The 27,805-nt window shown below is 40.7% G+C and overlaps 1 protein-coding gene across 7 annotated transcripts in view; it reads right to left on the bottom strand.

Moving 5' to 3' along the window:
• Window positions 1–27,805, bottom strand: part of RAPGEF4 (Rap guanine nucleotide exchange factor 4) — a 288,137-nt gene that overhangs the window by 146,698 nt on the left and 113,634 nt on the right. The window lies entirely within an intron of this gene.

Here is a 27,805-nt window from a genome sequence, read left to right as displayed (position 1 = left end):
GGGAAGGATTTGTGGGGATATTCTCAAAGCACTCACTCGCTGCTTCTCACGGACTCACAGTAAGTGGTCTCTTTTGGTTTAAAGACGCTCAGAATGTCAGATTTCCATGTGCCTGTCATATGCATCCAGTGAGCTAATATTTGGGATCAGGGAGATGGAGGAGGGAATCGGCACCCTGGTAGGGTAGCCCTGAGAATAGGAAGGCTTATGGATGAAGTCCTAAATGCATGCTATTCTAACCCCCTTCACCACTTTCCTTCTTTACAGAAGTGGGAGAATAATACCTCAAAAAATCACGACTGGTCACACTTCAAAGTAAGACTCATTTATATAGAGCCTAACTTCATTGTGAAGAAAATGTTTTGAGGGTCTCCTGTAGGACAGCCTGATTAGAAATCTGCTTTCCTAAAACAAGGCAGAAGAAGCAACAAAAGGTCTCCCAGTGGTCCCCAAGGACAGCTGTGGAAATGGCTGTCGCCAGTCATCCAATCCCTGACTTTGAGCCTTGGTTCTTATCAGTCATCAAACTTCCTCTCCTTAAATAGAGCCACTGCAAATGTCACCACCAGCTTTCCTAGGACAAAATCAGGGATTTGGCGTCAAAACCCCAGCTGCCAAAATAAAAACCCTCTAAATTATTTTCAGTTCCTGCCTTACATGTTCTCTGTTCACTGTTTACCATTAGGATGGTTGTTCAAGTCTTGCTTTCGATCTTGGGAGATGGCCCTGGTGGCTTTTTAGTTTGACAGCTGTAAAGCATTAGAGCATATATTCTTCTTTCTTTTAGGGCTACAGAGAAATACGCAGCACACCCTGGGGCATTCTCCAGAAAAAACTGGTGGATAGAACTCCAGATACACAGAAAAACCTTAAATAGTTTTGCAAACTATAGTAAGTTTTCCTTGACAAAAGCTGCTGAGAGAATTCATTTACTATCTAAAAGTTTAAATACTGGCTTTGAAATGAATTTTATAAAATGACTATCCGTATTTTAAAAACATTCTTGCTCACTGACACTAAAAACTAATAAGCCAGACACAATCAGAGAAGCACTGGTTAAGTCTGAATGTATATATACATGTGTACTTTTGATTTAAGCTCATCCTTGTGCATAGACATGTCCTCTTATGAAACCTTGTTCCGTCAGTGAAAATTGCAAGTTGAAATGACCTCCATGGGAGAAGAGGCACTTGTTATTTGGATGCAATCCTAATTACAAAGTAGCTTGATGAACAGAGACCAAATACTGCCCATGTTTATAGCAACAGGACATAATTTGGTCTCTCAACAATTGAAATCTGTTTGTAAGCAAACAAGACCTCTCTACTGACATTATTACCATGCATAAGTATTACTGCCAAAGCTTTAACAATGGAAATCCAGCAAAAATGGTTTTCTTTCATTATAAAACATGCACAAAAGATATTAAAAGCCCATTAACTTGAAAGCAGACAATGTCATGTGACCTCTTCTGCTAAGTAGTAAGGGAAAAAATGAGTGTCACAACTCTTAAAACATAACTTTATAAATATTAGAAAAGAGATTTTAGTTTGTGAGTTCTCATTCAAATAGATGTTTGACATGACAAATAGGATTTTACTGGTATTTAAAATTGGGTCCAAACTGACTATCAATCTCCGAAATTGCTTGTCAGCTCTCACTCTTTCCTTTTGTCTTTTCCTCTTCTTTCTCTTAATGAAGGGGTGTCTAGGAAGTCGATTAAAGTTCATCCTTATCACCCCATAAGTGGTTACCAGCCCCAGGAAGATGGACGACTGGGCTCTTCGCCAGATCAAATTCTCCCCATTAGGCAGTTGGAGGGTATGAAGCATCCAGCAGGTAACAGGCTCTAGCAACATGAAATCACCAACCCTCAGATAAATATGGGAAACTCTTGAAAAAAGCTGCTTTCCATTTTGAATTCAATCTTTCATAGAAGAGAAGAAAACCATTAAGTTGGTCGTGGCAAGCCAGGTCATCAAAACTGCTATTGCAAAGCCCACGATGGATTCAAAACAAGTTTAAAAACTGAGTTCGACACTTAGAGATAAAGGTAGAAACAATATCAAAGAATGAGAACCATCCCGATTTACCGAAAATAAAAACTAAGGGAGGTAAAAAATCAACTTATTTGTCTGCAAATGAAAGGTGGAGCTATAAAATTCTCTGATCTGCTTCCTGCCCACCAACAAATTCTCTGCTTCCTTGACCATGGAATTAAGTATTAATAATTTTAATAAGCAGTTCACTCTCCAATTAATACACTATGTCTAGCTGAGCCCCCTACCCAGGTTCTCTGTGAGGGGGTGCCATTGAGCCGGCGTGGGCAAGTCTCCCCACGCCCCCACCTTTTTTCCCCCCTCTGTAAGGGCAGGACAATTTTTAAATACTTTACAGTTAAAAATTCTAGGGAAGCTTGTGTGGCTCAGTTAGTTAAGTGCCTTCAGCTCAGGTTATGATCTCAGGATCCTAGGATCGAGCCCGGAGCTGGGCTCCCTGGTCAGCAGCGAGCCTGCTTCTCCTTCTCCCTTTGCCCTCCTGCCCCCATTCATGCTCGTTCTCTCAAATAAATAAATAAAATATTTTTAAAAATTCTATAATTCCTCCAACTGCTCTATGTGTCTCTGTTTTAACATCATACATTTCCTGTGCACTGGCTAATAACATACAACCTTCTGACATTAATCAACCACTTCTTGGTATTTACTTGGTGCTAAGCACCTGGAGGATACACTGAATAAAGATATACACTCTTATCCCCTATAGCTTATACTCTAGTAGGAGATAAAGAAAAAAACTAGGAATTATGGTACAAATAACAATGATAAGTGCTTTATACATCTGTACAAAGTGCTATGGGAACCCAGACAAGAAAAAAAAATGCATTTGGGGAAATTCAGAACTTTTACAAAGGAGGTGAAAACCATGCAGGGCGTTGATAGCTTGCATGAGTTTTATTTTCTTTCTTTCTTTTTCTTTTTTAAATTTTTAAAAAAAGATTTTATGTACTAACTTGCCAGAGAGACACAGAGAGAGAGAGAGAAAGAGAGAGCGCTCAAGCAGGGGGAGCAGCAGGCAGAAGGAGAAGCAGGTCTCCTGCTGAGCAAGGAGCACAATGTGGGACTCGATTCTAGGACCCTGGGATCATGATTTGAGCCAAAGGCAGGCGATTAATCAACTGAGTCACCCAGACATTCCTTGCATGAGTTTTCTAAGCAGGAAAGGGAAGAATGCTTTTCCAGGCAGAGGGCATGGTATGTGCAAAGGCTCAGAGACATGAAAAAGTTTGAGAGCAGATGGTCATGGTTAATAGAAGTTTCCTAGAGCAGGATCATCAAGTTCTCTTCTGTGAAGGGACAGAGAGTAAATACGTGAGGCTTTGCAAGCCACACAATCTGTCACAGCCACTCACCTCTGCCATTATACCTGAAAATACTTGGAATACATGGAAAATACTTGAATAAATGAGTGTGGCTGTGTTCCAATAAAACTTTATTTACAAAAACAGGCAGCAGTGTCAACTGGACCCACAGGCCTTAGTTTTACACGCCCTATCCTAGAGCATAACAGGAGATAGTTATGGCGAGTTATAAACCAGATTCAAGAAATTCCTCTGGGCATCACAGAGATGCCCAGGGAAACAGTAATTCATTTTCTTCTTCTTTTCTTTTTTTTTTAGTAAAAGAGTGAGATGATAAAATTTGTATGTGAAAAACTGTAAAAGCAGCATGAAGCATGTACATTTTCACACCCTGTATCATTCAAATAAAAGCTATTATCTTTCTTTACTTGATTATACACTGATATTCTAAAATTAAATCTAGCTAGGGCGTGTTTCCCCCCCCAAAAATTACAGGAGTGGGGTTCTTTTTAACCAAGTAGTCCTCTGGAAAACACTCTATATGGTACACATCACCTCCCATTTGGTCTGAAACTCCTGGCTGGAGAAAAAAAAGGGGGGGGAGGGTAGCGAAATCTTTACTTCTTTAGTAAAAACATTGCTTAAAAAACTAGTCAACATTACAATGGAGATAGGAATCTGTCTTCTGTCTGATAAAGAGCTGTAAGTGGAATGACATCATCATCTAAAGGTCTGGAAGTACTTTACCTGCTATGAACAGCACTGTCACAACACACGTGCAAATTTCACAAGAGAAGGGTGCAAAAGGGTAACATTTGCGGAAACTTTGTTTCAAGTCACATAGTAAAAAAGTATTTATTGGGACGCCTGGGTGGCTCAGTTGGTTGGACGACTGCCTTCGGCTCAGGTCATGATCCCGGAGTCCTGGGATCGAGTCCCACATCGGGCTCCCAGCTCCATGGGGAGTCTGCTTCTCCCTCTGATTTCTCCTTGCTCATGCTCTCTCTCGCTACCTCTCTCTCAATAAATAAATAAAAATCTTTAAAAAAAAAAGTATTTATTTATGCCTGGGTTTTCGTTTGTTTGTTTGTTTGTTTGTTTGTTTTGTCAGAGGCTGTGTTGGGAGCCAAGTCACAAAAATGAGGAAGAGACTGCACCCTCAGAGTTCTTAGTCTAGGGGAGGGATCAGCAAACATTTTTGTAAAGATCTAGATAGCAAATATTTGAGAATTTTGGTGATTTGTATGGTCTCGGCTGTAAATACTCAATTCTCTGATTATAGCTCCAAAGTACCCATAGATAATATGAAAACAAATGGGTGTGGGTGTGTTCCATAAAGCTATAACCGGGGGTATAGCTCAGTGGTAGAGCATTTGACTGCATAAAGCTATAACCGTTTGCAGATCCCTTGTCTAGAGAAAGGCAGACATTAAATACATCATTGAAAATAAGTCACATCATTGAAATATGCAAAGCTCTTGAGGGAGTGGCACAGTCTAGGGACAAGTTAGAGGGGCTGGGCGAAGCTGGAAAGGTTCCAGAAGGTTCCTGGGAAGCTGAGGGTTTGAAGGAGTGGATAAGCCAGACAGTGGGAAGAACAGCCCAGACAGAGGAGCAGCACTGCAGGGAAGCAGAGACAAGGGGGCGTCGGGGAATGAGAAATGAAGAGATGGAAGCATCTGGAAAACACATAGTATATCTCAGATGCAGTTCAGGAGTGCAGAAGCAGCCAGGCTGCTCAAGGGTGATAAGCTACGGCAGCGATCTTGGATTCAGAGAAAACCACTTAGGGTTTAGAGCTTAGGCAGGACTTGATCATCTGCATTTCTAACAGATGTAGTGGTGTTGGTGGCCAAAAGCTGGAACCTGGTATGGTAGGAAACAATTGTATCTTAGATTGGCTTCTACTGAGAACAGACCCTGAGATAAGGTCTTGGGTTCAGGGAGTATTTGGGAGGTGATCTCAAGAAGCACATGGAAGAAAGTGGGGAAGTGAGGCAGAGAAGAGAGAAAAGCCAATAATGGGGATAATGGGTGTGTTAACAAGTGGATTACTGCCAAGGGTGACTGGAGCTCCATCCCCCTGGGCACCCACTGAGGAAAAGTGGACTCAGGAACCTTCTGGGACCTTTCCAGCCTCCAGAACATACCTCAAAGTTGTCTTGGGGAGGGACGAGGAAGCTGGGGCATTTACCCATCCACCCTTACCCTTCATATGTTGGATGTTGACCCACAGGCATCAATCTCGGACAATTTTTTGTTGGCTCATTGACTGTGACGATCCCTCAGCACCAAAGAAAGCCACCAGACAGAAGAAGAGAGCCACAGAAGCTCAATGCCCATGTGCAGAGGGACAGGCCACAGCCACTGCAGATGAATTCAGAAATAGGCCAAAGTATATGGAATTGGGCAAAAATAGGGTTTGCTACAAATTACTGTTCAGTTTCACTGGAGACTAGATAAAGCAAGAAAAATACAAATGATTTTTCAAATTCCATAAAATTCCCTAAATAAATGTCCCTCTTCTTATCAAAACTGAACTCCGCTAAGCTGAAGTATGTTGGATATATATTTTACCTGATAAAATTAATACCGTATCACAGGGACCATATTCAAAATACTTAACAAATGAAATAGCAAACACACTCACCATTCCAAATGGACCCTGACCCTAAAAACTCTTCCAGGGCCGATAGGTGTGGACCAGCTGAATACCAGCCCTGCTATATTTTCAAAAAGTGCTTCTGGAGTGTGGTAGGAATGGCTCAAATACAAATGTAGGCTTTTAATGTAAGGGGCAATGTTTGTGGATGTGTAGCTAGGTAAGGCTTAAGTAAGAAAGTGCTGCCTATGGACACCTGGAGGCCCCCAGTTGGTTAAGCGTCTGCCTTCGGCTCAGGGCATGATCTCAGGGTCCTGGGATCGAGCTCTCTATCCTCCGGCTCCTTGCTCAGCCAGGAGTCTGCTTCTCCCTCTCCTCCCTGGCTTGTGTTTTCTGTCTCTGTCTCTCTCAAATAAATATATAAAATCTTAAGGAAAAAAAAAAAAGCACTGCCTGACACAGTGGCATGAAGAAGCCAGAGGGATCTCGCATGAGCTCCTTCAAGAAAAAGCCCATCTTCTGGGCAAACTCAGCACTGACACGACAAATATTAACCCAAGACAGGGATGTAGGTTCCAATGCATGAACACCATCTACAGACTGCAAACACAAGTTTTCTAAGCAATCTACTTCCCTGTTGCAAATGGCAAATACGAGTGCAAGTTATCCAAATTACAGTCCAAGGTCAACATGAGATTAAGGTCTTGTAACTGAAGGTAAAATATTTCAAACCATTTTCATGGCTTCCAACTTGGAGACACTGTTATCATAGTGGTCCCCCAGTAAGGAACGGCTTTCTACTTTTTAACAGCTCACTGCTGGCTTCCTGGTCCTGGGGTAGAGTTACATGGGTAGAGCGGAATTTAAAGACTGTGATCACAGGTCATGCTTGTAACAAAATTGCTGTGGTAAGCAGTTTAGTTACTAGAAGATGCCTAATTGATGAAGACAAAAATTGGTCTGGTACCAGCTGTTGTTCCAACACCATGTGTCCAATTCTTTCTTTCTTTTTTTTTTTTTTTAAAGATTTTATTTATTTATTTGACGGAAAGAGATCACAAGTAGGCAGAGAGGCAGGCAGAGAGAGAGAGGAGGAAGCAGGCTCCCCGCTGAGCAGAGAGCCCGATGCGGGACTCCATCCCAGGACCCTGAGATCATGACCTGAGCCGAAGGCAGCGGCTTAACCCACTGAGCCACCCAGGCACCCTGTGTCCAATTATTTCACTGACGAGCTATATCACTCTCCCTTTCCACTCAAAACTGACTCTAGATGTGGCTTGTTCTTTTCACTACCCTAAATACAAGTTAAGGAAGGACTGGACACTCTTGCTTTCTTCCACACCATACTTTGCATCTCATTTTCACACTGCCTGAGGTTAGATTTGGGTTGGGCTTTCCGTGGTCCTGAGAATCCTGAGTGCATTGATTCTGTGTCTCTCAGCCCTCCCTTAGGCGCTGCTAGCTGGAGTAGGCTTCCACCCAAACCCACCCTTTTCAAAGACATCTTCTGGGAGAGTAAGAACATCTGGGTAAAAACTTCACCAGGTAATTACCCAGCAGACTTTTTAATGACAGGCCCTATTGTCCTTCTTCTATCACATGTCTGACCAAAGAGAAGATCTTTCTGTTAAAGAGTCTTCATCTCTGACTTAAATGGTTTTGAGCTCTTAGCAGAAAAGCATGGCGTTAAGGTCCTTGAAGCTAGAGAAGCTTCTTTTTTTATACATATAAAACTCACTGCCTTTTTTTTTAAAGATATTATTTACTTATTTGACAGAGAGAGAGAGAGAGAGGGGGAAGGAGAGAGGGAGAGAGAGGGAGAAGTAGGTTTCCTGTGAGCAGGGAGCCTGATGTGAGGCTGGATCCCGGGGCCCTGGGATCATGACCTGAGCCGAGAAGACATGCTCAACCGCCCAGCCACTCCGAAACTCACTGCGTTAAAACAAGCCTAGGTCTGATGTCTTACCATGTGCCTGGGCATCTGCTTCCCTGCCCCTCTCCATCCTTCCAAATCAGTGGACAATCAGAAGTTAAGTTTAAAATTTAATGATGTAACATGGGTAAGTGCAGTCATTTGACTTAAAGCAATTAAAAGTAGGAAAATGGCCTGATGCTCCAAGGAGCTGGCCCCTTAGAACTCTTGGAACTAGCGTATGCCTTCCTAACGATGGTGGAGCAGCTCACTTGAACTCTACCCAGCCTTACAATACAGATAGAACAGATATTATCCCCACATTCACCAAGCAAGAAACTGAGTCTCCGAGCTGAAGTGACTCACACAGTTATCAATTGGCAGGACCAAGATGTGTAAGTGCAGACCTTGAGATTCTGAATTCCATATGCTTCCCTCATAGTACACGGCCTACCCCCTCCTCCTCCAGTGGCTTCTCATAGTACATTTTGAAATTCTCTGTGGTTTAAATTAAGTCTCCTTGTCTTTCCGATACATGAATTTTAGTCCTGACCACCTTTAAAGTTCCTGCACTCTATAAAATAACAGAGTAAAACAGGCCCTGAATGGGGCCTGTCAACTGTACAATAAAGGCAAAAGTGGGTCCCTCCTGAAGGCAACCACAAGGTTAGCTAGCCTGAGGAGACATAGGACAGCAAAGAGGAATTCATTTCAGGTGGATACCCATAAAGCTTTAAAGAGATTAGGAAGTGAATATGAGAGAGAGATATAGAAAGAAAACAAAGCGTAAGCAAAACAAATTCAAAACTGAGAAAGAGAACATTAGCTAAATAATTCCTAAGGATTTCATACTGTGCACACCAGGAAAGGCTAGTCCAGAAATAAGCTTAATAAATTTAAATTTGAGAAGTTTAATATAAACTTAGAAAAAATTATTAGATCTATTTAATTATCAACAGCTCCCGATTAAAATCCATAAACACGCCACATATGTATTTTAACACTTTCCTATCATCTGTATGCACAAAAAAGCTTACAGGCAAAATGTACTAGAAAAAGGGATTTCTCCTCCTCTTCTTGCCTACTGAACACCACAGGGTGGTGTTTTCATTACCCACTTCACAATGGTTTTATCACGTTTTAAAGGAAGGTACTTCATTTCAAGGCTGCTGATGAATTTCTCTGAGGAGGCATATATAGTGTTCTCTTTCATTCCAGATCCATGGAAATACAATAAGCAAAACTGCAAACATGGTAGAGTAGCACCAATGCTAATAACACAATTTTAGCACTTTACAGTAACAATATACATTAACATAAGTGAAAGTCCTTCTTATTAAGCCCCACTGACAACTGAAAGTCAGTCTTAAAGAAATCAAGTAGCTCATCTAGGACTTGAACCCAGTAGCACAGGCTGCTTCTTTCTATTAAGGAGATGTGCTAAAAAGTCTAACCCAGCCCAAGGGCATTATATTGAGTTCCAGTTAAAACTATAGAACAGAAAATTGGGGAGCTTGGGTGGCTCAGTTGGTTAAATGTCTGACTCTGATTTTGGCTCAGGTCATGATCTTGGGGTCGTGAGATCTAGCCCCGTGTCAGGCTCCATGCTCAGCATGGAGTCCGCTTGAGATTCTCTGCCTCTCCTGACACTTGCTTTCTCTCTAAAACAAACAAATAAACTCTTTTAAAAACAAAGACTGTAAGAGAGAATATAGAACAAGAACTCTCATATATGGTAAGACTTCATCTGTCATAAATATGTTGAATATTGATGGCAAATAGGAGATAACCAGTATGGAATCTGCAAAAATCACTCCCTTTATTCATCAGGAAGCTCATTCAGAGCCTTATCAAATCACTCTTATTAATATACAATTAAAATATCCTTGGTTGTCTGAGTACAGCATATTAGGAAAGAAAATTCTAGAGGTGAGAGAAGGTACTAAAAGCAAGCCATTGAGAGTAGTCAGTAGACTGTTCTAGAAGGTCAGACAGAAGAGCGCAAGACGCAGAGAAGCTGGAAAGCCTATCAACCGTACACATGCTTACACGCTGGGGTGGTATTTTTGTCAGGCACAGGACAATAATGCTTGCTTATGATAATGCTCCCGAGTGAAAGATGAAGATGTTCGTTACATTGTTTCAGGAAAGAGAAGCCATTTTTAAAAGCTCTGTCTCAAAATTAGTTCGGTAAGAAACACTTTGGTGTTTAAAGGGGTATTCAGAAAACTTGACCAACTAGAATGACTCATATCTTAAAGGTTCTGGATAATAACAATTGCTAAGAATGAACCATGAATGAACTTGTCTGTGTGCCCCTGCTGTTAGAGCTCCACATTAATTGTCTCACTGAATCCTAACAGCCAGACCTGGGAGGTAGATAATTTTGGTATCTGCATTTTACGGATGAGGGAACTGAGGAGGAGGGAGGTCAAGTCAGGGGCTGGTAAATAGAGGGGCCAGGATTTTAACGTCGGCTGCTTGATCCAAAGCCAAAACACTGAACCAGTTAGCCATCTGAATTTAACTGTAGCAATTTTTAACTGTTATGTTTCTAGGCCTTTCTCTTCTATCCAACCACAGGAAAATTCCAATTCTCAAAAGTTCATTTGTAAACCAATTGTTTGAACTTCAGACCTTACATCATTCATTCAACAGTCACTTCTTGAGCATCAACTGTCAGGCACTGTACTGGGGCTGGAGATTCAGAGATGAACAAAATACAACTCCTGCTCTGAATGAGCTTACAGGGTAACAGGGAGACTGACATACAAACAAGTAATTACTATAAAACCTGCATTTATGGACAGAAACCGTGGTGTCCAGGAAGATGCAGGACTATGCCTGATGGTCAGTAGCCTAAAGAAGCACTCTTTATAGAGCACCCGCTTTCCTGAAGCTAAGAATAGCCCTGACCCCTGAGCTTCCCTAAGCTACCCTGAGCTCTAAGTCCACCAAAGCTCTGGAGGCAGCAGGGAAGGGATGTGGGCGGTAGGATCTGAGGACCACTTTACGTTTACCCGTCTTTGATGAGGGGCCCTCTGATTCCAGTCAGCAATTGGGCATGACAGTCCCCACTCTCTTCATTCTGCAGATACGTGGCTTCCTTGGCCAGCGGCATACAATTCCTGCCTCATCTGCAGGCTAAGCAGGTATGTTTCCCGAAAAGTATGGGAAAAAACCTCTCCTGATTCATCATATAAATAGACCAACCACTACCAAAATAAAAAAAGAAAAACTTCCATCACGCCCACCTTTGGTTTCCTGAACAGTCTCTTTGGGAAGCAATTTCAGTGTGCTCTTCCCAGAAAACTTAGTTGCAACTTTCCTATTTTTATATATGTTTAATGAATTTCACAAATAATACATTCTTATTGTAAAAACAAAGTTAAAAGATGGAAAGTCGCCATGTACCCCAGCTGCGGTTTCAGTCCTTCCCAGAAATGAACAAATTAGAAATAGGTGTGCTGCTGCTGACGCGCACTGAATCCTTCTGGGTCCAAACTCACCCGGACATGAGAATGTCTAGAGTGAAGGGAGAGATGAGAACGTGAATGGGCACATCAGCACCCATTCATCAGCACTTTGCGGGTGAGTGGGACAAAGAGAAAAGAAAATGAGTGGGGGAGACTGGGAAGGAGGGACCTAGGCAAAAGTAAGGGAGAAAAACGAGCCCCAGTGTCACAACCTCTCCATCTCGAGCTGTGTGTTGCCGCCTCTCTAACTTTATGTTTTGTTTTTCACACAAGGTGGGTGCAGAATTAATTCATTGGAAGTGCAGATTCTAATGCAAAGAGCACCAACTTCAGAAATTTGTTCTAACAGATTCAAAGCCCAACTCCCACAGCCAATTTGCAATGCTGGCTGAGTCACGGAGGGGTCACAGACAAGGTTTCTTCGTCTATTTGCCTCTATTCTTAGGAATCATCTTAGAGCAAGGGAACAAAAAATAATGAGGATCTGTTCACACTACAGGCTTTTGATACGTTTGGAATCACACAGCACTAGCTTTCAATAGTTAGGGAGATTTACTTGTCTCCCAAGATGGGCGGTCCCTCACACCCAATGCTCTCCAGGGTCTTAAGAGCAGTTAAGGAAGAGCTTCAGACCAGCCCTCAGCTGGGTGTTTCCCAAGGCGCAGGAAGCAAGGGCAGAAGGGAGAGGTCTTTGCTCTGAGAGGTCAGTCCTGAGTGTGTGAGGGGATTGGGTCCAGTTGGGGCCGCAGCCCCAAAAAGTATAAAAAGAAGCCTGGAAGAACAAGGTTTGGCTGGAGTAGGGAGTGGCTTGTCTTCCAGGTCTTGGACTGGCCTTTCAACTCCTTCCTTCCTTCCTCCCTCTTTAAGATTTTATTTATTTATTTATTTGAGAGAGACACAGACAGAACAGCAGCAGGGAGGAGGAGACAAAGAGGGAGAAGGAGGAGCAAACTCTGCTGAGCAGGGAGCCCAGTGTGGTCTCTATCCCAGGACCCTGGGACTTTGACCTGAGCTGAAGGCAGATATTTAACCAACTGAGCCACCCAGGAGCCCCTAAATTCTTTTCTTTAAACTCAATGGCAGCAAGAAAATCTTGATTTAAATCGCTGCCCTTGTATGTATCTTTAGTTTATGCTAAATGATTCTGTATAATTGTTGGATTAGGAAAGAAAGGTAGCAGCTGAAGGGCCAGGAGGAAAGACTTGGAGCTGCGCTAATATTTTCTAAAAATATGGTCCCAAGACTATGTCAAGGCTGTAACAAATGGAAGACAGTTGAGACTTCTTGGCTTCTAAAATATTATCTAATAAATTCTCCTATATTTTAATTGCAATCTTAAATGTGCATGTATGCATATACATAGTGGCATCCCTCTGAACCAAGGTTTTAGTAGGAAACATGAGAATATTTCAAGACAAGACGAAAATAGGATGAATCTTAGAAAAGGTTCTTAGGAATCTCCTAATGCCTAGTCTTGAATATCAGCCATCTCTCTTTTGTCTGGCTGTATTGAGGATGCAATCATAGACACACTGTATTTTCTGTGAAAAAAAATCATTGGATTTTGTATTCAATGATTTACACTCTGTCCTCTAAAGTAGCATCTTCAATTAAAGAGTCCCATTACCTCCCCTGAGCTGGTGCTGTATTATAACAATCAATTGCATTTGACTAATGCACCCAAGTAATGGGCATTCAATAAATGTGTTCTAGTCAGTCTGAACTGTTCATGGACAAAGAGAGCCTAGGAGAAATAGGGTTTGCAACACCACTGCTGCTTGGGAAACTGGAAAGAAAAGCAAGTATTTGCTCGGCTTTTCATCGCCTTGGAGAAGATTTCAAAAACATAATATCCAACTCATGGCAAAGGAAGGGCACATTTGGTGAAACAACAGATTTACATGCTTGAACAGGACAGTATGATTGCAACAGAACCCCCAGAAGTATTAAGTCATACATCATAAAAATATAGAACTAGGGCTTGGCAACTGACAGTCCATCCAGCTGGCTTAAAAAGTTCCTTAACCTAGAAGTTGTAAATTATAAAGACAGGCATAACAATGCTGTTAAGATTATGCATCAGAAGCCGGTCAGCCATATATTTTAAAAGAGAATGAAATTATTGCACCTATGTGCCTCTGAAGAGTTTTATTAACAGGGGCTAAAAGTACCAGTCAAAAGCATTAACAACCAACAGATGTATTTGGTTGAAACAATCTGATTATCTATACCTTAAAGAGAAAATAGTTGACTCCAGGAGAGAAGGACCAAAAAAAAAAAAAAAAAAAAAAAAAAGGCGGAAACTGAGATACAACTTAGAAACTAAATACAGATATTCAAATCAAAAGCACATTGAGATACCACCTTACACCAATTAGAATGGCTAAAATCAACAAGATAGTAAACAACAAGTTCTGGAAAGGAGAAAGGGGATCCTCTTACACTGTTGGTGGGAATGCAAGTTGGTGCAGCCACTTTGGAAAACAGTGTGGAGATTCCTTAAGAAATTAAAAATAGAGCTATCCTAGGATCCTGCAATTGCACTACTGAGATTTACCCCAAAGATACAGATGAAATGAAAAGAAGGGCCATATGTACCCCAATGTTCATAGCAGCAATGGCCACAGTCGCCAAACCATGGAAAGAGCCATGATGCCCTTCAATGGACAAATGGATATAGAAGATATGATCCATATATATAAAATGGAGTATTATTCCTCCATCAGAAGGATGAATACCTAACTTTTGTATCAACATGGAAGGGCTGGAAGAGATTATGCTGAGTGAAATAAGTCAAGCAGAGAGAGTCAATTATCATATGGCTTCACTTACTTATGGAGCATAAGGAATAACATGGAGGAAATTGGGAGATGGAGAGGAGAAGTGAGTTGGGGGAAATCAGAGAGGGAGACCAATCATGAGAGACTGTGGATTCCGAGAAACAAACTGAGGGTTTTGGAGGGGAGGGGAGTGGGGGGATGGGTGAGCCTGGTGGTGGGTATTATGGAGGGCACATATTGTATGGAGCACTGGGTGTGGTACATAAACAATGAATCCTGGAACACTGAAAAAAAAAAAAAAGAAAAAGAAAATAAAATAGAAAAAGCAAAAATAAATAAATACAGGTATTTTAATTACCCTGTTTACTTCAAAATCAAATTTTAGATTTATTTTATTTTAGTTCTATTGTCTTTCAATATCACCTCAAAGGCAGGTGGTGTACCATGAAAAGGACCTGTCAATAGAAGGCTGGCTCCTGGGCTCTGTTCCTTCCCTGCTGTGTGGCTCTCAAACAGGTTGGTTAGCTTCTCTAAGCCTGTTTCTTTATTTATACAATCATAAATAGGACAGTAACCAACTGCCACCCAGCCTGCTGGGAAGATTAAACAACCAGGGAAAAATAAATGGGAAAGTGTGTGAAGTATAGTAACTTCCCAATGAATGTTTTTTTGGATTCGAAGGACCTACCCTAGTTTTAATATATATTTGCCTTGGGTGGTCATTTTCTTATCTCTGTAATGTTATCATTTCAAAATATTGTTGCAACTCCCCTTTAGAATTTCCTTCAGTACCAAAAGCAATTGGTTTCCTCCTTTTGTCAAAATGTATAATATCCCTTTAAAGGAGGTCTAGGAAACAGGGACCTTATTTCTATTTCACCAGTGAAAGCCCAGGCACAAAAGAGTTAAGTGATTTGCTCAGTGATATAGAATGGGTAAGAAGCTGAGCTAAATCACCTAGATTTTGTGCCTTGCCCTCAACTACACTCCTTCGAACCCTGAACTCTGTGAGGCATTTCTCCAAGTTCTTAAAAAGAAATTTCCTATGATTGCCACATTTCACTTGAGTCAGCTCTCTCACCAGCAGACGGCATGCCAATACCCATTAAAACAGTCTGTCAAGAGCCTCTACACCTCCAAAATCAGGACAAATGGAAGAAAAGGGAATTCACCAGTTTCCCTTTCGAGCAACATTCTGAATCCATTCTGAAGTCACCCAAATAAGAAAAGTCTTATTCATGTCCCTCATTCCTGCAAATTAGCAGGGTTTCGGATACCATCGCCTAGTTTGATAATGATGGGGCCGCATAGGGAGAAGTAACTGTCTCTTTCCCCCGCCCCCAACACCCCACCCCAGAACACACATGTGACTTTCTGTGAATTAAAAGCAGTGGGGCACTAGCCAAGCCACATTTAGGTAAGTTATCTGAACCCTGAGGTAGGCAAGGGGTGTTTATTTTCCTTAATTCTTATACTAAATGTTTTAACTGACCTAATGGTGCTATGGCCCTTTTCAAACCATTTCAAAGGTTTGGATCAAAACCTACATATTCCCAAGCTGCTCATCCAGATAGCATAATCTTTGGTATACAGTTAGATAGCTTTGCATGGGATTTTTATAAACTTAAATCTCAACTTATAGATAGGATAAAATCATAATGTCATTTTAGGAATAAGATACAGGCATAAAGGTAAATAACCTCACCTGGCTACATCCGTGCACAGAGAAGCAGATGGCCGGCAACACTCCTGGTCATTCTAAAACAGTTCACGGCAACTGGAATGAGCCACTGCCATCCAGAATTAATTATATGGGTTTCAGAACTTTGTTACAGACCCACAGCCCCATCTTAGGGTTCATCGGCTTGGTAGTGGCCTCTCAAAAACAGGAATAGGAAAACAAATCCTGACATAAACCGATACAGACCACAGCTGCTTAAGGGGGATAAAAAGCTTAAAGATTGAGCTGGCATTTTTTTCTCTCTCCCATGAAGCTTTAAAGTCTTCACAAGTTTAATTGGACCCTTGTTTCAAAAAAGACAAGCTGGACAGCTTTTCAAAACTGGTCATTGGCTTGGTAACCTGTATACAAGATGCGGATATAGGTAAATCCACTATTTAAATTTGTAATACAGCAGTACAGGGTCATGATGTAAAATGCATTCCTACTATGGGTTGCCATTCTACAGGATACCATAAAAAAGGCTTAAAAAGCAGCACAGCGGTTACCCTAAATCCCTTTAATTGGGTAAGCTATAGGCAAAAGCAGCAGAGACAGCAGGGTGAGGTTAGGAAGGATGGAGGTGGAAATAGGAAGGAGAAGGGGACTCTGGGCTGGAGCAGTACACCTGAGGTGACACCAGAGCCTCTGGGATGGCTCCTAGCTTGAGCTGAACATTCGCTGGGAGTGAGGAGCTCCCCTGTAAGGCGTCCCCAGTGACCAAGCACCTATGATTTCCATTGCATTGTCTCCAAGAAGGGTGCCAGAAATGGCACCTGCAACTCATATGAAAAGACCTTTAATGCCTCCTTTTCATATTTTATATTGTCTGAGCTCAGACGCCCAGACTTCAGTTTAGACATCGGACACAATCTCTGTCCTCTGGATGTCTATACCAGGCTGAACAGATAAACAAAAGAACCCCCATTCAGTAAAAGAACTATAATGATATTAGGCTAAATGGATGAAATTGTCATTTTTGTGGGCCCAAGGTTGTTGAATATCTGGAATTTTGTATGGTTCAGCTCAATAAAAATCACCAAATGAGTAAGGAGCCAAACGGCTTAGCAATTGCGCTGACAATCTGAAGATTGAGTCAATCTCAATACACTGCCTAGCCCCACAGGCTTTACACAGCAACACTGAAGATATCCAAGTATCAGAAACCAGTTTTCTGTGATTTTCAATACACAAAATCTTGCCTTAACTCTATTCAAGATATTGGACTTTGTTTGTTTCCTACTATTTTCCTCAAAATATATAAGTATAGAATTACCCTTAGGGAAGGAACTTTTAACAAAAAGGTTTCTAATATTTTCACTGGAAAGGCTCAAAAAACCACATACTAGTTGTTTGCTTTTTAACTTGTTGCTATTCAACAAGAACACAATGCATAAGAATTTATCAAGGCCTTGGGCTTTTTTTTTTTTCATAGTAAACTTTCTAGCTGTCTATGAAGAGCTTTCCCAGGTTATCTTATTTGCCTAAAAGCTCCATGAGGTGAGGATTAGTATTCACGTTTTACAGAAAGAAATGAATCATTCTAGGGATTCACTTAGGGGGAAAGAAAGCCAGTTTTGTTTTGGAACCCCACCTTTGGCATCTGATTAAGATTTTGGTTGGTAGGGGCGCCTGGGTGGCTCAGTGGGTTAAGCCGCTGCCTTCGGCTCAGGTCATGATCTCAGGGTCCTGGGATCGAGTCCCGCGTCGGGCTTTCTGCTCAGCAGGGAGCCTGCTTCCTCCCCTCTCTCTCTCTCTGCCTGCCTCTCTGCCTACTTGTGATCTCTCTCTGTAAAATAAATAAATAAAATCTTTAAAAAAAAAAAGAAAAAGATTTTGGTTGGCTTCAGAGTCTGTACCACAAACACTTTCTAAGCACCTACAAGATGCCAGGCCCTTGACTGGGGCTTTTTCTTGGTGTTACTTTTCATTTTTTGGCAACACTTTGCAGGAAGTCAAGCCTTTCTAAAGTACGTAAAAACTTAGGAGTCACGACATTTGGTTGAATCAAAAGTAGATGGATCTGCTTCTAGAAAAAAATATCTGAAGAGTTCTACCTCTACATGTAGCCTGCTTTCAGTTCTTGCAAGTGTCGTTCACGTTCAAGACTGAGTTGCACAGATGAGACCTGGGTTGTGTCACTTAAATGTCCTTGTGTACCCTCAAGTCAAAGAGGCATTCCTGGGGTTTTAAAAAACCAAACCTCCTGTGACTAAAACAAAGAAAATTTTCCTTTTTCACATGAGCTATAGACAATATAAAGTGATGATACCGAGCTCACATGCTAATAAAAGTGCCTTTTGAAGAGGCTTTCTTGGGTGGACACTTTACCATGATCATAAATCTGTCTCACTCACTGCTCTAAATACTGTGCCCAGAATAATGCCTAGTACACAATAGGAGTCAATGCCTGACTGGAAACTAGCATGTGAATAACCGAAAAGGACATGGGGTAAAGTGTCAGTCCCTCTCAGCCAGTTCCTCCAAGACTGACTGACAGACATCTCAAAGGACAAATATTCTTCTGTAACTTCTCCTTGAAAGAAATTAGTTGGCTAATACTATTAGCTGGGGAATGTAGCATTTGTTAGGTCTCAAAAATGACAAAATAAATCAAAAGTCTTCGTCTGATGCTGTGAACTGTAGTTCATCAGGGGCAGTGGAAGGTTGCCTCTGTTTTATTCCAACTTAGGACTCGCCTCAACTGTTGTATGGATTTGTCTGAATGGTTCTCCCTCCACCTGCCCTCCGATTTCTGAAAGAACATCAGAAACTCCTGTGAAGTTCCGTTAGTTCTAACGGCAAAATAACATACGTGATGATTACAGCACGGTTCAGGTCTCCAGAAGAGCTGCCATCCTTACCAGAGGCCTAGAAGGGCCTGAATACCAGCAGGACTCATTTTGCAACCTTGCTAAATTTTGCTGGAAACACTAAGTGGTGGAGACATGTTGGCTGTCTTTGCAGCTCTGCGTGCTGCTCTCCTGCGGCATGAGCTGAGGATGTCTACAGATTTGCCCTGACGCTGGTGTTTTGGGAAGACCACCTCCCCAGACATTTCCTACTGCAATGCTCCCAGTGTGACTTAATAGAGACTTAGATTTATTTCAATGCTGAATTTTAGAATTTAGGTTTTTTTTTTTTTTAAGAGTTTAAAGCCCTTCTTACATTCTCCTTTTAGATTAGGAAAAACTATAGGACTCTTAGTTCTTAGTTATGGGGAAGCTGAACTATAATTCTGTCCTCTAATTAACAGGGAAGGTCAGCTTCAGACAAATAGCTGCTTTCAATTTCTGGATCTCTATGCAAAAGGCGAACCTTTAAAGACGGTATGAGCACAATGAACCGGAGAGAATGATACGCATGGCTCTTCCCCTCTCCCCATTCCAAGGTTTCTTCTACTCTGCCTGAAACCCTACATTTTTCCTTTTGTTGTTTGTTTTGTATTTTTAAAGATTTATTTATTTATTTTAGAAAGAGATGGGGGGGGGGTGGTTAGGGCAGAGAGAGAGAATAGTCAAGCAGACTCTCCGTTGAGCATAATGCTCAATGTGGGACTTGATGTGGGGCTCGATCTCACTACCCATGAGATCACGACCTGATCTGAGACCAGGAGGTGGAGGTTTAACCGACTGAGCCACCTAGGTGCCCCTCCACAGCTCTCTTTTTAAAACTTAGAATGAAGAAGTAGAAATGGTCTGTGTTATGTAAGAGCATGTTATTATGCAGTCTGCTCTAATTCCACAAAATGAAATACAGGACTCATATTTTCCAGAAGCACTGGGATGTCAAAACAAATTTAGAGTTCTGAGAGGATTGCAAATGAACCTTGAAGCAAAGGTCTTTCTTTCAGTTAAGCATTATCATTAAGGATATGAGTTGTGTGAATAATATTGATCAAAAAACATTTAATTCATGCTTTTATTATTTCAGATATTGATTACTGGGATGCTGATTTTGTTAGGTGGTCCAATAATCTGCTTATTTGAGTCCAATCTGTTCAAATTGCAGTCGCATGCCTGGATAATAAGAGCCCAGCAACTGAAGCATGTCCCACCTTCTCCAGTTTCTCCATCACTGATTAACAGTTAAAATTGGGATTAACTTAGGTATGACACGATGTGAATTTATGAAAGATATTCCACGTTCTTTTTCTCATGAAATTTGAAATATATTCTATATTCTTCAACAAAACAGCTTTAGAGCTTAAATAAGCAGAAAAATTTATTTTTCTGTCCTAAGTCATTAGACTTCTTTCATGTCCCATGAAGCCTTTCCAAAATGTAGTTAAAGCTCAAAGGTTCAAAATAGTTTCCTAAACAATGACTCTTGGAATGATGAAACAATAAAATTAAATTTAAAAAAATGAGCAAAAAACCCCCAAACAATTTCTTAAACATCTACCCCCTTGCCTTTATAGATCGGCCTGGATGAACATTAGTCTGTGCCCACGTGATCAGGGTGAAGCTGGAGTAGGCCATTCAATTCGTTCTTTCACCACAATTTATTAGAAAGACCCAAAATGTAGCCACATCCTCACTTGTAAATCCATTTTACTCACAAAGTGCTGAAAATTAGAATCTTCCAATCATTTCTGGTTATCAAGTGATACAGATACAATTTCTGATGATGAGAAATCTGTTCAGATAAGCAAAAGAATACTTCATGGACCTTCATGTTTAAGCTCAAAAGTCTTTTCTCTTGGATGGTGCCTCACCCCATAAGTAAACCAAATCATTTACCTTCTGCTTTCCAGTGTAGGTTAAAATATGAAAGAGTTTGTGTCCCATTGCTCCTCTGACATTCTGCCCGGCTGAACCCCTGCATTATTTCAGGATCACTCAATTACCTCAAGGAAACAAAAGAGCCAAGTGGGTATCTATATATATATATACATATATATATGTGTATATATATAAAATTATATACACATATAATTTTATATATAAAAATATACATGTATATATTTTAATCCAAAGCATTATATAACATTTATATATAATTTTATATAAAGCATTATATAAAATTATATATATAATGTTATATATTATATATTTTTATATAAAAATAAAATTATATATATATAATTTTATATATAAAAATATACATGTATATATTTTAATCCAAAGCATAGGAAGTCAAAGCACTTTTTATTTTAAAAACCAATTTTCATACAAGAAAGGCTTTTGAGTTCCAAAACTTTGGTTTATTAAAGGAACAAATTCTATCAAGTTTATCTATAAGTAATAGAGTAAGAAAGAATGAAAGAAGATTTCAGAGTTAGTGTTTCAGCCCCAAAGGAGATCATTGTAACAGAATAAATAATGGTGGTGGGGTGCCTTTAAGGGAAGTGTGTTGAGAGAGAAGAAGCATTTAGCAAATTATTGCCGACCTCCTGAATCCCCCATTCTGGGGTCAAATCCCTAGTTTGGAGGAGATCTCCAAGCAGAAATCTGTGACCCAAGCACAGAAGTCAATGTAGCATGTAGTATTAACAGAAGGCTTGGGAATGGATGGAACTCCCACCCTATTCCTCCCAAAGTCAGAAAAGAACAGGGCCCCTGAATATCATCTATATTTTAATAGTATGTAGAGAAAGATAAACCCACAGAGACCACGACATAGGAAAGAACAGAGAAGCTACAGGAAAACTGTATTTCAGAAAAGATGGTGATCTACAGTGTCAAATGCTATGGACAGATTAATGACTGTAAAACCTCTTCACATTCAGAACAAATAGGCAGTGGATGCCTTTAGGTAGAGGGCTTCCATGAAGTAGCTGGTGTAGAATTTAAATCATGGTGGCTTGAGGAGTGTTTGGGAAGGAAGGACCCAACAAAGGTAGAAAGACCCTTTGAGAAGTTGAGCTATAGAAGGGGAGAAAAAGTTAGGAGAGGAGATGAAAGAGTATGTAAGAAAGATGAAGGTTTTGTTGTGTCTTGGTTTATTTTGTTTTGTCTTAAGACTGGAGCAGCTAGCATCCCTGGACACTCTGATGAGAAGGCTCTACGAGAGATAAAAAGGTGAAAGATACAGGAAACAGAGCAAAGTGTGCACAAAGCTAGCACCCCCAAAATATGGAGTGAATGAGGTGTAGAACACAGGTGAGAAATCAGAAGAGGGAAAACCTCTTCTATTTTAACCTGGGGAAAGGTGGAATACATGAACACAAGTGGACAATTAAAAAATATGTGTGTGTTAAGTCACCAATATTTGCAATGCCTTGCTCTTACTCAGAAAAAGGATAATTTGCTTGCTGAACTATCTAGGACTTGTGCTGACTGAGGTCAGGGGTGGGAGGAAAATGGCAAACACCAAGATAGTTTGTTCAATCTATGAAGGAATGAGAGCAGACAGGAGGAAGATGAGATTAATTAATGTGGGGGCAAGTGAGGAGGCAGAGAAGAAAAAGAGGATATATATCTTTCTCAGCTTATGATGGGGTTACATCTTAATAAACCTGCTGGAAGTTGAAAGTATCATAAATCAAAAATGCATTTAACACACCTAACCCACCAAACATCATAGCTTAGCTGAGCCCCTTCGCCTACCTTAAACGCACTCAGAACATTTACATTAGCTTACATTTGGGCAAAATCATCTATCACAAAGCCCATCTTGTAATAAAGTGTTGAACATCACATAATAATTTACTGACTACTGTACTGAAAGTGAAACACAGAATGCTTCTAAGTGTATTGGTTATTTACCCTTGTGATCACATGGCAACTGGGAGCCCAGCATCACAAGAGAGTGTGGTACCACATATCCCTAGCCTGGGAAATGATCAAAATTCAAAATTCGAGGTTTGGTTTCTACTGAATGTATATTGCTTTCACATCACTGTGAAGTCACAGAATCATTAAGTTGAACCACTTTAAGTCAGGAATCATCTACAAATTGATAGCTGCCACAAGGAGCCAGACTTCGGAGAGGAAGATGTATAAAAACAATTTTTAGGAAATCTGACTATGTGTTCTGGGGTTAGTTCCTCTTTTGGTCTTGTTGACTCCTCAAGAAACTATCAGTAAAGACCTCCATTCTCTTCCAAGGCTTTCTGGAGTCAGATTTGACTATCACCAAGCAGATTGGTCCTCGAGGCAATTAGTTTCATTTGGGTTATGCAGGTAATCCGTCTGGTGACAGGAAGTTGAAATCCTGAATGCGGAGATGAGAGGCTATCTACTGATGTGGCTTGATCAAAGGTTGGAGAAAAGCTGAAAGTCTTCAAACATGTGTTGGAGAGAATGTCAGTAATATATCAGGAAAACATATAAGGATCACTGAGCTATACTGAGGGGTCCAATTGAGATTGGAGGTCATAAATGTATCACAGCATCAATATGGACAGTGGTATGATCTTCTCAAGCAGTGCTTGGCAGTCTGGTTGTAGGCAGGAGAAAGCACACAACTGCATTGATTAAGGGATGGTATTTGGCCTGGTAGGCATTGCGGGCTGGCAAGATCTGTTTCGTTCATTCCTAAGTACCTAATACTACAATGCCTGACAAATAGGAATCATTCCATACATCTCTATTGAATGAATGAATGGGAGAACTGAAAATATTGGTAAGAGGGTGGTTGAAACGATGGGCCATGGTATCCACACCAAACAGGGAAGGCATGGACAAGAGGGGGCTAAAAGGGGGAAACTTAAGGGGACCAAAGTTCCTATCCTCAAGTCTATCAGTCACATGAGCATGTCGCCTACTCAAGAAAGAACGTCTCTGAGTCTGAAGCACCCCCTGGTGGCTGATACAGTGAGCTATCAGGCCCAGTGGTCTCCCCTTTTCACTCCTTAAGGGCGACATGCGCATTCTCATACACTCTTCTTCTCAATGTCAGAACTCCCTTAATTTCCATTCATGCAATATCCTTCTCACCCATTCTTCAAACCTGCTCTTTCTCCTCTTTCTTTTAACTTTTGTCCCAGCTACCTTAGGTAAATCATTCTTTCCTTCTTCCTCTTTTTTTTTTTTTAAAGATTTTATTTATTTATTTGACAAAGAGAGATCACAAGTAGGCAGAGAGGCAGGCAGAGAGAGAGAGAGGAGGAAGCAGGCTCCCTGCCGAGCAGAGATCCCGATGCGGGACTCGATCCCAGGACCCTGACATCATGACCTGAGCTGAAGGCAGAGGCTTAACCCACTGAGCCAGGTGTCCCCCTTCTACCCAGGTGTCCCCCTTCTTCACCTCTTTATCTCATCTTCATTCACCTTCTTTTTTCAATGGGTGAAAACATGGCAGGTACTATTAGGGGTAAAATTCATTAAAAAAGGACAAGAAAATCGCTACATTTCAAAATTAAAGAAATCAAAGTCTCTTAAAACCAATGAAAGTGGACATAAGTTTTAAAATAGCCACATCCATGCAATATGTGCTCCATGCAATACGTGCCCTCCCCAATACCCATGTATTGCATGGAGCACTGGGTGTGGTGCAAAAACAATGAATACTGTTACGCTGAAAAGAAATTAAAAAAAAAAAGATATAAAAATAACAACAACAACAAAAAAGCCACATCCCACACCATCTTGTAATTAAGCTGCACTTCTCCAAGTACTGGCATTCAAAACATTTTCCATTCTTAAGATACTGCTTGTATTTTAATTATTAACATAAAAGTCTTTTAGCTATCAATTTTTATTGCAAACGTACATGACTTCTACTATAGGATGAGTTGTATAGACGTTCGTAAAGGAACCTGAAGACGTTTACAACATTGTTCCGATAAAGGGTTTACAAATGAGCATTTGGACCACAACCTATTTGCCAGTCCACAACCATTTGGTTTGGCATAGTTTTGATTTCTGCTTGAGTTTCCTGAAAAATCACAACAAATTATTTAAGGAATAACAGTTGTCAAACTTCCTGACACTTTCTGACAAGTCATAATGAATGGTTAAGTTCTGAAAGGTCAACCAGCTACCTTTTGGCTTCCATCGCCTCTTTAGAACCAAGCTATTTTGAGAATTTTCATTCCTCACGCTCTTTTTCTTCCCAACCCTGACACTATTTGTATCCTCTCGGTAGCATTTTTTTTAACTCAGGAAAACTTAAATAAGTTCCAAGATTGCAGAAGAGCCTTATTATTTGATGATTGTGGGTCTTGTCTGGGAAAAACTCCAAACATAGATTTGCCATTTTAAGCAATTCCTTTGAATTCTCACTCTATTGTCAGCAATAGTCTTATATTATTGGTTTATTATTGATTTTTTTCTTTCCCTTTACATAAGTTAACTAGGCATTCCAATTTCCTCTTCTTTCTTCTTATGTTTTCTTGGTTTATGAGTCCCTGAAGAACCGTATTGTTTCAGCTTTTTGGGTTTGGAGAACAAACACCGCCCCTTCCCCGACACATACACAGGAACACGTGCACACACACCCAACCTTGCCATTATCACAAACCCATAATCCTTTTCCCTTGGCACCATGGTTATTTCTTCTTTATAATATTCTTCTTCATCCTACTTTAATGTAATCAGCTGTCACATTCTGTCAATGTTCCCTTTAAAACATATTTCAGATTCATCCTTTTCTCTGTGTTTCCACTGGAACCATCCTGTCTCAGGTTATATTCTCACCAAAGGTTCTGTAACAGACTCTTAGCCAGCTTCTCTCCTGCCCTCCTCATTCTCTCCCCATGCCCACCTCCATGCCCAGCGGGCATTCAGTCCATATGGTGACTTATCCTGCTTATTCCCTGTGAAGGAGGAGAACACCGCCTCTGCGCTAAGCATCTCTCCTCCTCCCGGTCCTGCATAATGAGTGTTACTTTCTTCATTTCACATACAAGGAAACAGACTCTCCCAGAGGTTAAGTATTTTGTCCCAAATCACCTATCTTATAAATGCTCAAGTCACTAGCTCTCAAATCCGAAAAGAAGAGAGTCATCTTCATTGGAGCAGGAAAATAAGGCATTTGCATGGCAAAGAGTTGATATTTAATCTCTCCAAAGTCAAGGAAGTAGAGAGACTTGCTATTATTACAATATCAAGGCAATGGTTTTCAAGAAATGGGATTTATACAGAAGTATAATCCACTAGTCTGCTCTCAAAGAGTTTATAACCCACTTAGTTAGAGTATGTATCTAGAACATGCTGGATATGTAGCACGTGCTAAATAAATACTTGCTCAAACCAGGACCAAGAAATGGAGGGAGGGTCCTTGCTACTCTTATTTTGGCTTGCCACTAATCACATTGTTTAGTCACTGGATGCATCTTAATATAAAATGTTTTCTACGACACTTCCTCTTGACCCGGTCCCAAGGAATATCAGAACAATACAATGTTAGGAAAAAAGGCGTTGAGATTACTGGGCTGCCTTCCAACCTACGGGCCTATTTATTTTTTCCTAACTACAAGATAATTATTGCTGGATATTATTATGGGATTTTTCCATATGTCCTTTAGTTAGGACAGTGATGACCCAATGCAGCCTTTTAATGTCCTCTGGTCTTCTGCCAGCTTACCTCATTCTACCACTTTGCCTTTGGTTTTTATTTTTATGACTATTCAAACTTCCCATTCCCTAATCAATACCTCATTTGGCCACTGCTGCTGTTGACTACATACCTTGACAAAGACGCCTTGGAAAGGGTCTTTTTTGCTTGCGGCAGGCTCATTTGAAACGAGCTCTTGCTATGTTCATCATTTTGGCAAACAAGGACAAGTTCAAGGAAATTGGAGGCCAAACTTGACAGAGCACTGGGTGCAGCTGCTGGCCCAGCTGTGCAATGAATCTCAACTGGTCCATTACCTCCAAAACTCAACTATTCAGCACAGCCTTCCCTAGTCCTGCACTCCTGTCGGTCTAATATATTTGGCAACAGCCATTATTTCAGAAATGAATGCTCATGTGTATTTATAGCAAATCGCATGCCTGCTCTATCAACAATTAAAGAGATTAGGATTCAGCAGACATATTCCTCTAATTAGGACAAGATGGAAGACATAATATATAGAATGCTGCAGTTTGGTCAAGGTTTATTCTTTCCTAACAAGACTGCCATGCTGCTTTTCATCAGCCACACATCCATTCTCTCTAGGGTCACCCTGCCCCCTACCGAACGCTCACTTCCTGTGTCTGTCCCATGGAATTTTCAGTCAGGGGAATCTGTTTGCCGTTGACACTTCCAGTTTCCCCTACCTCCCCTCCTCAAACTACACTTTAGGCTCTGTGGACTGTTTTAGGCTTGTTTTGAATAACATGTGGACAGCACCATGTGGCCACTAATTTCATTCAGTTACGCCCTTCCCCTGGAGCCTGGGAGTATGTTATATGCTCACACTTATGTAGTCTCTCCTCTGAACAAAAGCCCGAACTCAGTGTCTGGGGCCATAAATTCCATCTTGCTTCACTCTTACCCATGCATTATTTAAGCCATCTTCTCGGGGAGCCCGCATGAGAATTTCCCTCAGACTAACAATCAGCAGGCGCTTTGCACACTGTTTTAACGGGAAATGTAGGATATCTGAGAGGGTTCCACCCATTTGCAGTCTTGATAATGAAATATGATAATCTAATTTGGTAAAAATAAACTGTGAAATCAGAGATTTGAGGCAAAAATTTTAAAGATGCAATTCAGACGAGCAATCAATGCTTATTCAGCTTCTGTACCATCTCAGCTTTCTCCCTGTGCAGATGCTTAAGTGATGCTAAATTAAATAATTGACAAATTTTTAAAACTGCTGGAAATTACCATCTGTATTTAATTTTGGAATATAAAAAGGTCCATAGAAAACACCCTTTATGATTATTTTGTCTAATAACAGATATGAAACAATACAAACATCCCAGTCATAAAATATAATGCGTTCCGAGCAGTCTGGCTTACATATTCAAACAGAGTTTTTCAAAAACAAAAGACCACAGGAGGAATGAAATGCTGGGTTACCAATACATTTTTTTTTTTAAGTGAATGGCAAAAGTACGGAGTTTTTAGTTTAAAAT

This window comes from Mustela erminea, chromosome 8, assembly GCF_009829155.1.
Source record: "Mustela erminea isolate mMusErm1 chromosome 8, mMusErm1.Pri, whole genome shotgun sequence".
Taxonomy (NCBI): Eukaryota; Metazoa; Chordata; class Mammalia; order Carnivora; family Mustelidae; genus Mustela; species Mustela erminea.
Note: the sequence above shows the minus strand (reverse complement) of the source record. Positions and strands in the feature narration are given on the sequence as shown.